Genomic DNA, 12,149 nt, shown 5'->3' with positions numbered 1-12,149 from the left:
CTGTATGCTGCATGGCGAAAATTTTACAAGGTAAAACGCAATACCGGAATTGATTTTTTTTATTTAAATCCAGCAAAAAAAGAGTTAATAAAATGTATTCAGTAAGTTGTAGGCACCCAAAAATGGTGTCATTACAAAATACATCTCATCCTGCAAACAACAAGCCCTTATATGGCTGCGTCACCAGAAAAGTAAAGAAAATATAGCATCTAGTAATGCAAGAATAAAAACCCGCAAAAATCGCCAAATCATTAGAATACAACTGGCGGCGTCAGGAAGGGAATATATAAGCTGTGCGAGCGAATATCAGGGGACACCCCAGATTTAGAGCTTACGAGGGAAAATATACCAGAAGTGACCCCAAAGTGACCCCCAGAGTGACTCCCCCAATTATAGGAGCTACTGGGACCTAGTAGGAAATTCGGTGTTTGCAATGTCCTCCGCACAGCTTATATATTCACTCTTCGCCATCCGCTGTGCAGTCACGTCTGGGATACTAATACTCACTACACCCCCTGATAAATTCTTTGAGGGGTGCAGTTTTCAAACTGGGGTCACACCTTTGTGGAATCCACTTTTCTGGTACCCTACAGGCTCTACAAACATGACATGGCGTCCAGATACCAAACATCTGAATCTGCGCTCCAAAAGCCGCATCGCGCTCCTTCCCTTCTGCGCCCTGCTGTGTGCCCAAACTGCATTTTATGCCACATATATGACACATGTATGATACTGGTGTACCCCGGATAATGCACGTAATGTCATATGTGGGTATAAATTGATATTAGGGCACAGCCAGACACAGAAGGGAAGAAGGGTTATTGGGTTTTTGTAGCACAGACTTAGACGGTTTGTTTGTTTTTTTTTGGATGCCATGACACTTTTGCAGAGACCCTAAAATTGCCCTTACAGAATGGGGTCACTTCTTGGGGAATTCCAGTTCACTGGCACCTCCAGGGCTCTGCAAAAACATCATGGCACCCAGAAAGTCCCTCTAAATCTGTACCCCAAAAGCTAAAAAGCGCAGTGCTCCTTCCCTTCTGAGCCCTGCTGTGTGCCCAAGCAGCAGTTTATACCTACATATATAATTTTTTGCCCCTCAGGATGGCCCACTTAATAGTTTTAGGAGTGCAGGTCTCTGACAACACGAAGTGGGTGCAACGTATTGGGCACCGAAATGGCAGATTTCTTTAAAAATTAAAATTTTCATTTTGTACATTAATTTTTGGGAAGCATTTTTAGGCTCAAAATGATAATACCCCTTTATTCATTCCTTGACAGGTGTAGTTTCTAAAATGGGGTCACTTTTGAGGGGTTTCCATTGTATTGGTACTTTAGGGGCTCTGCAAATGCGACATGGCACCAGAAAACTGCCCTCAAAAGCCAAATAGCCCTCTTTCCATTCTGAGCCCCGCCATGTTCCCATACAGCAGATTATGGCCACATATGGGGTATTGCCGTGTTCAGGAGACATTGTGTGACAAACTGGGGGGCTTTTAATTCTCTAACTACTTGTAAAAATTAAAAATATGGCGCTAAATGGACGATTTATTGGAAAAAAGTAATTTTTCATTTTCACATCTCAATGGTAAAAAAAAAATCTGTGAAACACCTGTAGGGTCCAAGTGCTCACTAAACCCCTTGATAAATTCCTTGAGGGGTCTAGTTTTCAAAATGGGGTCATTTGGGGAGGGGGGTTCCACTGTTCTAGCACTTCAGGGGCTCTCCAAATGCAACATGGTGCCTGAAACAGATTTCAGCTAAATTTGCCCTCTAAAATCCCAATAGCGATCCTTCAGCTCTGGACCTTACAGTGTGCCCATACATCACTTTACATCCACATAAGGGGCATTTCTGTAGTTGGGAGAAAATGCTTGACAATTTTTGGGGTGCATTTTCTCTTTTAACCCCTTGTGGAAATGCAAAATTTGGGGTTAAAGCAACATTTTATAGCAAAAAATGTCACTTTTCCTTTTGTTGGGCCAATTCTGTTACAATCCTGTAGGGTCAAAGTGCTCACTATACCCCTTAGTAAATTCTTTGAGAGGTATAGTTTCCAAAATGGGGTCACATTTGGGGGTTTCCACTGTTTTGGCACCTTGGGAGCTCTGCAAACGGGACATGGTGCCTGAAAAGTATTGTTCCAAAATCTGGACTACGAAATCCAATTAGCGCTCCATCCGCTCCGAGAGCGACCGTGTGCCCGTACATTAGAGTACCAGCACATATTGGGTATTGTCGTGTTCGGGAGAAATTTTGTAACAAAAAGTGGGGTGCAATTTTTCCTTTAACCCCTTGTGAAGATGAAAAATTTGGGGCTACAGTGACATTTTATTATAAAAAAAAGTAATTTTTCATTTTCACATCTCAATGGTAAAAAAAAATCTGTGAAACACCTGTAGGGTCCAAGGGCTCACTATACCCCTTGATAAATTCCTTGAGGGGTCTAGTTTCCAAAATGGGGTGACATTTTGGGGGTTTCCACTGTTTTGGCACCTTGGGGGCTTTGCAAACGGGACATGGCGCCTGAAAAGTATTGTAGCAAAATCTGGCCTACAAAATCCAATTAGCGCTCCATCCGTTCTGAGAGCGATCGTGTGCCCGTACATTAGGGTACCAGCACATATGGGGTATTATCGTGTTCGGGAGAAATTGTGTAACAAAATGTGGGGTGCAGTTTCTCCTTTAACCCTTAGTAAATGTGTAAATTCTAGGGCTAAATGAATATATTAGTGACAGAAATTGAAAAATGTAAATTTGACCTCCATTTTGTTGTAATTGTTGTGAAATGCTGAAAGGGTTAAGAAACTTTCTAACTGCTGTTTTGGATTCTTTCAAGAGTGCAGTTTTTAGAATGGAGTGATTTTCGGGGGGTTTTATTAGAGAGGCCTTTCAAGTACCCTTCAGAACTGAACTGGTCCCTTGAAAAATGTGTTTTGGAAATTTTCTTGAAAATTTGGAAAATTACTGCTTGACTTGTAAGCCTTATAATATCTGAAAAAAATGAAAGGGTGATTAAAATTTGATTGCTACATAAATCAGAGACATGGTTAATTATATTTATGAAAAAATTTGGGTAGTATGGATTTCTATTTGAAAGGCTTGCAATTTCAAAGTTTGAAAACTGCATTTTTTTCAAAATTTTCACCAAATTTCCTATTTTTTCATAATGAAAGACAAAACATATTGACAAAAATTTACTACTGACATGAAGTACAATGTGTTACGAAAAAACAATCTCAGAATCACTTGTGTAAGTTAAAGCGTCTCAAAGTTATTGCCATTTAAAGTGACACATGTCAGTTTTGAAAAAAGAGGCCTGGTCCTCAAGTCACTTTTGAGCTGTGTCTCTATAGGGTTAAAGGGACACTATAAACTGAAAACAAAAAGTTGCATGATATAATTCATGTATAGCACATACTGGGTGGAATCTGGATGATTCCACCAAGTGTATGTTGTGTATGCGGTTTGGTCATCGGACAGCCGGATTTCCAGGTAGTTGTGACTCTCACTCGGCAGACTAGCCCCGGAATTGGAATAATCTTCCTTACATTTGAGAAGAGTGGTTAACCCAAGATCTAGAGAAGAGATTAAGGGCCCACTAAGATATCTTTTGTGGTTCCAATAAGGAGCGCATCCCTTCTGCATTTCGATTTCCTCATATTTCATATATAATTATGTGTACAGAGCTAATATTGCAAACCTTATCATAAACACATAATAATCATAAAACCTTACAGACAAAGACAGGACAGTGTTTCGGCCTCTGTGCACTGCCATTTCTAGCTACAAGCACAAGCATGACATCACAGTACGTTTAGTTCTCATTCAGTCTGAATTAATGGAGTGCATTTGGAGACAAAACATATCCAGATCAGCTATAACCTACAAAGAGGTTTATATAGGTAGTGCATTAATATAGACTGCTGCTGAAGGAAAATCTGACTGGTATGTGACAAGGACCCTGAAAAATACATCCATCAGTTTAAGAGGCAGTAGCGTTTACTTAGGTGTATGTAGTACTCATCAGTCTGTAATACAGCATTGCATAATATGCTACCCAGCTTTCTGGGACCCTGAAAATCATGTCTGTAATATAAAGATAAAAACTACCAAACTGTTGATTGGCTGAGTAAAGTTGGGTGACTTCCCCTGTGGAGGTATACTAGCTTATATTGTCACTGTGTGTACTCTTCTGTGGGCACTTGTATGGTACTAGTGGTACTACTACTGGTATCCTTTTCATAATGTTAGTTACTGGGGAAGGGGATTCCTTCTAACAAAATGACAACGCTTGCTGTATAGATAAAGTGTGCAGCCTTAAAGGAGCTCTATCATTGGATAAAGTCATTTTTAACTAAGCACATCCTTGCATAGCCTTTAGAAAGGCTATTCCATGCATACTTTTTGTATGTAAATCCCCTCAGTAGTTTTTGAATGAGCCCGCTTTTATTCATATGCTAATTATCCTCCTCCATGCACTCCAGAAGTGTCTGTAATCACCGTCTGCTATTTATGTGTGTGAGAGCAGAGAGATGAATCAGCAGCAGAAGCCTCTCTGCTCTCACACACATAGAGAATAGCAGACGGTACACACAGACACTTCTGGAGTGCACTGTGGAGGCTCATTAGCATATGAAAAACGGGTACATTCAAAATCTAATGAGGCGATTTACATACAAAAGGTAGGTGTGGAATAGCATTTCTAAAGGCTATGCAAGTATGTGCTTAGTTATAAATGACTTTTCCTAATGATAGAGCCCTTTTAAACTCCTCCTTGGCTTCCTGGCTCACACATACTAGCATTGGGGGAAGGGGGGCATTGGCTGCTATGATAAAGAAGAAAACACTGGTTTTATAATTTTATTTTTCTTTCTCTGTACTTCTAATAAAGAAAAGCGCAGAAAGATAAGAAGATGCTGTGTGGTTTCATACAGGGAATTATTTCTTTTTTATTTGTTTGGATCATGGGTTTAGTGGTCCTATAATGCATAACTAGCACTGCTCACGTGTCTTATTACCTTTTGCAATGTGTTTACGGACACCCGACAGACCCCATTATATCTGTTATCACCATTTTCCATTCTTCTGGTCCCTGACTGACCAGTAGTACAGATGCTGTACCAGAGTTGTGAAGGCAATTCCCCCCTGCCCCATTATACCTGTATATTTTCTGAAAGAAGACGCCTGCCGTATTGTCAAAATGACACTCAGCCATATATAAAAACCGACGCCTTCATGCAATTTTGATTTAAAGTGTAAAGAAATTCATATTCGTTGCTAAAACTATAATTTCAGCACATAGTTCTATACACCACACCTCCTCAACATGCGTAGAGTTTATGCATAATACTTGGGCCTATACCTACATGAAAGTATTTTCCTTAAATTAGGAAAGAACAAAAAAAAATTGCTATTAATCTGGAAATTTAATAAAAGATCAACCTATAGGGCTTTCACACCTATGGGCACAAGCAAGTGTGGCCTTGAACACTATATATTTCTTGAAAGCAGACGGAAGGAGAATTAGTTGTCTTGACAAACTGATAAGTCCACCTTCATGTAACTTTGTGAAAAATGCAAATTACTTAAAAAAATAAAAAATTTCAAATATGCATTTGCACCGAAATGTGTATTCAAGCTGATGTTTACACTTAAAACACATCTAAAATAAGGTGGATATTTTATATATGCCACAAACAACAACAGTAGTCTCTAAAACACTGAGTCAAAGTAATATGTATCTGCCATCCAGTAATGTATATATAATATACTGCAAACAGCGGAGAGCATACCATTTACTAAAAAATAAAAAACCTCCTTCATGCAAGTTTGCAGCAAACAGTGATTCTAAACAGAAATTACACATTCAGTTTCAATTCCTTTATGCAAACAAAATGTACTTTTGTAAAAACTGCAGTTAATATGCAGCGCACATGTCTACATGCGCAGGAGCTTTTGTCTTCCTTAGGAGGCACAGACTGTGTCAGTCGTTCACATCTCATTTATTAGACTAGTGATATGTGTGACTCTTCGCTCCATTACTTCTATAGGCCATGACTTGATAAATATGGAATCCTTGTATTTTGTGCAAAGATCAAGATTAGCTCCCATCAGAACAAGGGAGTGTGCACTTTTTCTTTTACATTAAAAATACTGGGAAATGTTGCTTTCCATCATTAGAATCCCATTTTCCACAAACTCCACTTCGGAATAACCTTTAGAAAGGCTATTCTTCTACCTTTCTTTTTCTGCTCCGTGCCGCTGTTCCCCCTGTGCTTTCATAAGACTCATTTGCATAAAGAAGAAAACTGAAAATTCTCAGAAACGGCGACGCGGAGCAGAAAAAGAGAGGTAAGAGAAGAATAGCCTCTCTAAAGGTTATTCTGAAGTGGTGTTTGTGGAAAATGGGATTCTAATGATGGAATCTCTTTAAGTACACTGGTTTTGGCACTCAAATTCCCCCTGTATGTCTATGTAATCACCTAACTGGAAAATTAGCAGTCCTTGGCCCAACACCAGTTCCCTGGCATAAAGGAATGATATTATGGCATGCATTTGGTGCAAGGCCCTTTGTTGGGCCAAATGTGTGGAAGGTGTAGATTTGTAGGATAAATTTATGCGGAGTATAACTTCCATTTTAAAAAGTAAACTTCCAAGTAAAGTAAGACTTTTTTGGAAGGAAGGGGGTTGTGTTTTAACCCATTTAAAAAAAATTCTAAAACATTGAAAAAAAAAAATTCTTAGTCACCATATTGTGATTAACTTTATTTAAAAAAAAAAAAGTAAAAGTCCATGTACAGGCTACATACATTTTTTTTTTTTTTTTTTTTTGCAGTGCTAGATATAGTTTTTACTTACTCGCATACTATTTTCGGTCAAAGTCTGCTGTTTTGGTTACTTTTTATTTACATTATTATTGAAAGAGCCATTTTTTCGCTTTTTATTTATTTATTACAGCATTTGCTATGTGGGAAATGTTTGTAGACTAGGAGTTTCAGATGCAAGAATGCATCATATATTTGTTTTATGTTTTAGTAAGTTTTTATTTCAAATCTAGGCAAAGGGGTTTGGGGGGGTGACAAATCTTAAGTGTTTTTTTATATATACTTTTAAAAAATAAATAAATTCAACTTTTAGGTTTTGATTGCATGTCCCTTAGACTGCATTACAATCTATCGGAGATCCACTATTGAGGAAGGCCAAAGAAGAGCCTCAATAGCTATATTCCTATGACAGGCCTAGGCCTTCATAAGGCTCCCAGCTGTCCAAGGAACAGGATGCTACCACAAAGGAGCTGTCCTGCACAAGGAAAAATATGGGAGTGGTGGAGGGTGAGCCCCAAGAGCCGCACAATGTCAGTCACAGGTTGGAAGAGACGGGAAGGAAAGAAGTCAAAGAGAAGTGGATATACGTGTGTGTCATTTTTACTCACTTTCCCTGGGCAGGCTTCTATTAGAAAGGGGGCCTGGACATCACATAACACAAGGCCCATTTCCATTAACTGCGCTGTCCATGGGCAGTAGAAGTGAGTGCTGATTTCTGCTGCCTAACGTGTAACAAACAGCGGTCAAGGAACCAGTAAGAAACAAGATAGAAGATGAAATGTCTAGTTTTGGAGTGAGTTCCTAGGTCTGGGGTGATCTTGCCATAGGGAAAACAGTATATATACATATATTACACTGTTACCATGTGTAACTTTTGCTGCTTAGTAAACACTTGTGTCCTGAAGATTTTTCTGCTTGTGAGCTTCCTCCTAACATAGATTTACCAGTTGCTAAACTGACTAACAAGTACGTTCTTCCAGCCGAGGATGCTATGCTTCTGAAGGCTCCTATTGATTTGTAATTAGACTCCTTAATCAAAAGAATCAACATCACGACGGTTGGCAAACAATATTAAGAAGGGGATGTCCAGAGAAGAGTTGCTACATAACATTTTTATGCTAAAATATGCTGCAGAGTTCCTATGTGTTGCCCTAGTGGATACACTCAAGCGTTCTGCAAAAAAATCTTGCCACCATTAATTCCTCTTGCAGGGGCCTTGTGGATTAATCTTTGATGATGACTCCTTATCTTTTCAACCAGATGATATCTTTAAAAATAAAGGAGTTTCTTTTCCTAAGCTTTCCAGGTATGCAACATTGCATCCTTTCCGCTCAAATTTTAGAAGTTCTACCAAGTCAAAAATAAATAAATAAAATCTACAGTAGTAATGTTTGATGAGTATTCAATCATACAATTTCCTCTTCTGGCAAGAAATCTGCCGGTCCTAGCAAGAATCTGCATCCCTGATGTTATGTGTCCTTCTGTGAGTGTAAGGGCATGGGCACAGAGGGGGTGGATTATGGCGCGAGACCGCTCGCGAGCTGCCCTTTCTTAAGGCAGATTCCACGGCTCATTGAGCCGCAGCGTCCGCCTCGTGGCAGCACCCTCTGGACTAGGCCCATTCATTTTGGGCCTACTCCAGAGCAGGAAGCCGCGACTAATATTCGCGGCAAGCGTATTTTGGAACCTATTTTGACACAGCTTCCCGCGTCAAAATCAAAACCAAAATACGCTATTCCGCGCACGTGTGAACTAAGACTTGTTCCCTCAAAAATGACTGACTCCCATGAGTAGTCAGCAGAGATTATGCCCTCAAGCCACTCCATTCCCTCTAAATCACTTGCTGATCAATTCCCAAAAAATCCAGTAGTTTCCCTGTTGAGAGAATGGAACAATTTCTATGGCCTCTTTTTGCAAAAACTTCTATCTAGTAGAAAAGGTGTTTATTCAAGGGTGTTTCTGATCCCAAAACCCAGAGTGAAACGGAGGTAGATAGATCTCACTTTTTTTTTTTCAAATAGCTTAGCTTATGTTATATGCATAAAGAAATAAGTACATGCATACATACATTACATCAAAGAGGTAAGTATTGTCTGCATTTCTAAGGCACAGAAACCTGTATGCATTAAAAGGCGATTAGCAAAAAATAACACACAGACCCCATAGACTATAATGGGGTCCATGTGTTTTCGACTCGGTTTCTGCACAAAACATGCGGAGAGAAAAGTGCTGCTTGTAGGACTTTTCTCTCTGCATGATTCATGCGGACACCGAGCAGAAACCACACGTATATGTATATAGTATTGATGGACTATCCTAAGTTGGATACCGCATTTAATATACAGGGGCGTAGTTTATATTAGGGAGATATCTGGATAAAAGGAGACCTTGGGACCAGGAAAAGGGTGCATTATAACGTGTGGGGACCATAAAGGGCTGGTATCAGCAGGTTTGGTTTTCTGCTGGGAATACACTATCTAATGTGTATGTGTTTCACAGTATTTAAGTACTTTTATATATGTTCTAGGGAAAGGGGGGTGATTTCAACTTTTGCATTTATTAGACCCCCTAGGGGGTCTGATCACTAATGCAATGCATCGCAAAAAATACTGTCCATTCTAGTGCAGGATACATAGAGTAGCCTGCAATAGAAATTAATGAAGGACAAGCCTGGGAACCTTCACAAGGTTCCCAGTTGTCATAGTAATGAGATGCTGGCCCCGGAACTTACTCCGGGTATCAGCAATCCCTGGCAAAATGGCAGCACCTACACACCGCCGGTAAAATGGTACCTTAGTAAGCTTTGACTGAGGTGCCAGAGGAGTTAATGCATTGCGATCAGTGCAGGCACTGATCAAGGCATTAGCACCGGTTCTCTGCTGTATAAAACAGCAGAGACTCAGCAGCTATGGTGGCCGCCTGACTCCCGAGCCGCCGCCATATTTAAACATCCGACATCCACCATACTAGTACAGCAGATGTTGGGAAGAGGTTTAGAGACCCCAGAATATAATAATGTCACTTTTTATTTGACATATCTTAGTCTGTGTTTGCCTTAGAGAGCTAGAAATTGGATAGATAGCTTCCTAAGAACCCTGAGCGTATTCTTCACTATGCTAGTTGCTGAACCCCAACACGAAATGAATCTTGAGAGATTCGCCCACCTCTACTTAGGACATAGACTATATACTGGGTAAAGAAAAAAAAAATTAAATAACCAAGTGTTTTTTCATTTGCAGGTTTGTGCAGGTGGAATCAGTGCTTTGGTGTTATAACTGCAGAGAGGCGCTCACAGTTGTAACAAAAACTGGCCATTAAACAGCATATGAGAAGCAAAGGGATCGTCCCTCTCCCTCTCTTTGAGCTGTGAAAAGCACATATCTCACTGGGATAGAGGGGGTCCCTTCATATACCGCAGGCGTGCTAACTTTAATGATACTTAGATAAGCCAGGGAATGAGGGGAGGGGTCTGCCACAGCTCTGTATTAATGAGGCCGCAATTAATCAAACCTCTGATTGGCTGAGGCCACTGATCACACATGCATCAACACTATATTCATCAATGATATATACATGAATAGTATAATTCAGTAATGGTATATGCACACGTGGGGCTTCTTTCTTCAGATATGGCTTTGCAGTCATCTTATGTCTGCTATGACCTAATATTGCAAAAGTTTTCAAACATGTAAAGCGTTTCCCTACCCCTGCAGTCTTTTTATTATGCTTTACTTATATAGCACCATCATATTCCACAGCCCTTTACAGTCACTGTCCCATATAGGGCTCACAATCTACGTTCCCTATCAGTATGTCTTTTGGAGAATGGGAGGAAACCCACAAAAACATAGGGAGAACATACAAACTCCTTGCAGATGTTGTCCTTGACAAAATTCAAACCCAGGACTCCAATGCTGCAAGGTTACAGTGCCAACCACTGAGCCACCATGCTGCTTTTTATACACACTTGTCACAAGCTGCTGTCACTCAGCATTGAGGAGGACAAGTAAAGCTTTAACTCGGGGACATTATGCTTTATCCATAAGCTATGTATATTCTATAATAAAGGAAATATCCATAGAATATAGCTGGATGCCAAATTTTGTTTTAATGTGCCTGTTCAGCATTATGGAAGGTTAGAATGAACAAGGGATGCCAGTTTGACGCAGCATTGTAGTTTTATACACATCATCCATATAGTCTAGCAAATTCCTCACCTTTGCTCAACAGCTACAAGATAAAACTAATTAAAACATACAGCATTGGAAATTCAATTTAAAGACCTTTTTTGCTGCCAACCATCTGTGAAATAGTACTCCAAGGTAATTACCATCACCTTCATGAAAGATTTCTACAAGTAATTAAGAGCCCTAGCTAGAAAAAACACAACCTATACAGCAGAATACAGAATTGTATAAATTCATCTTTTTGTTCCAAGATGGAGAATATATCCATAATTAATAAGTTTTTATAATGTACGAGTTTCTATACATGGCAGTTGAGGCCCTACATTTCCTGTTAATTTATACTCTAATTAAACCATCCAATTAAAAAATATAATACGAGTATTCTGGAATAAGTGGAAGGGTTGGATTTTAATTATGTTCCATTTTTTATTTTTCATAACTATGACATATAAACTTTAGATATGGTCCACAAAAATGTACTACAAATATTTTAGGATTTTCAATTCGCCCCAAAAATTATGCCCATTTCATTGGTCATGAACTGATTCTGGAACATTTAGATGTCCTCTCCACGCAGCGTCTTCTTCCGGAGATGGGTTCAAATTTCTATGCATGCGCAGTAGGCTCTGCCATCGGACCTGGGCAGAGCTGACTCCGTATGCCTGCCTGATGTAAGCTGGGGTGAGCGGCCACAAAAAAATAGCCACGGGCATGTGCAGTTGGATCTGCTCAAGTCCCGATGGCAGAGAGTCCCTGAAGAAGATGGAGGCCGCGCTGGAGATTTCTCTCGCAGCATTGGGGACGCCCCCAGTGCTGTTTGAGTGCTGTGGACCACCCCCAGTGCTGCGAGAGAACTCATTTGCATACAAACAAAAACTGGGATTTCTACCAAACTGCAGCGCGGAGAAGACCTCTAAAGGTAGGAGAAGAATAGCCTTTCTTAAGGCTATTCCTACGTGTGATCAAGAAAAAATGTGATTTTAATGATAAAATCCCTTTAATAGGGTCAAATAAAAATACATCTCATGTTACTCTATGTTCACCCTATAGCTGTGCCATATAAATAAAAAAACACAACCACCACTTACCCACCGTGGGTCCCCGAAGATCTGTGATCCTCCTCCTCTGCAGATCA

This window comes from Leptodactylus fuscus, chromosome 2 (genome assembly GCF_031893055.1).
Source record: "Leptodactylus fuscus isolate aLepFus1 chromosome 2, aLepFus1.hap2, whole genome shotgun sequence".
Classification (NCBI taxonomy): domain Eukaryota; kingdom Metazoa; phylum Chordata; class Amphibia; order Anura; family Leptodactylidae; genus Leptodactylus; species Leptodactylus fuscus.
This window is presented reverse-complemented; position numbering follows the sequence as displayed.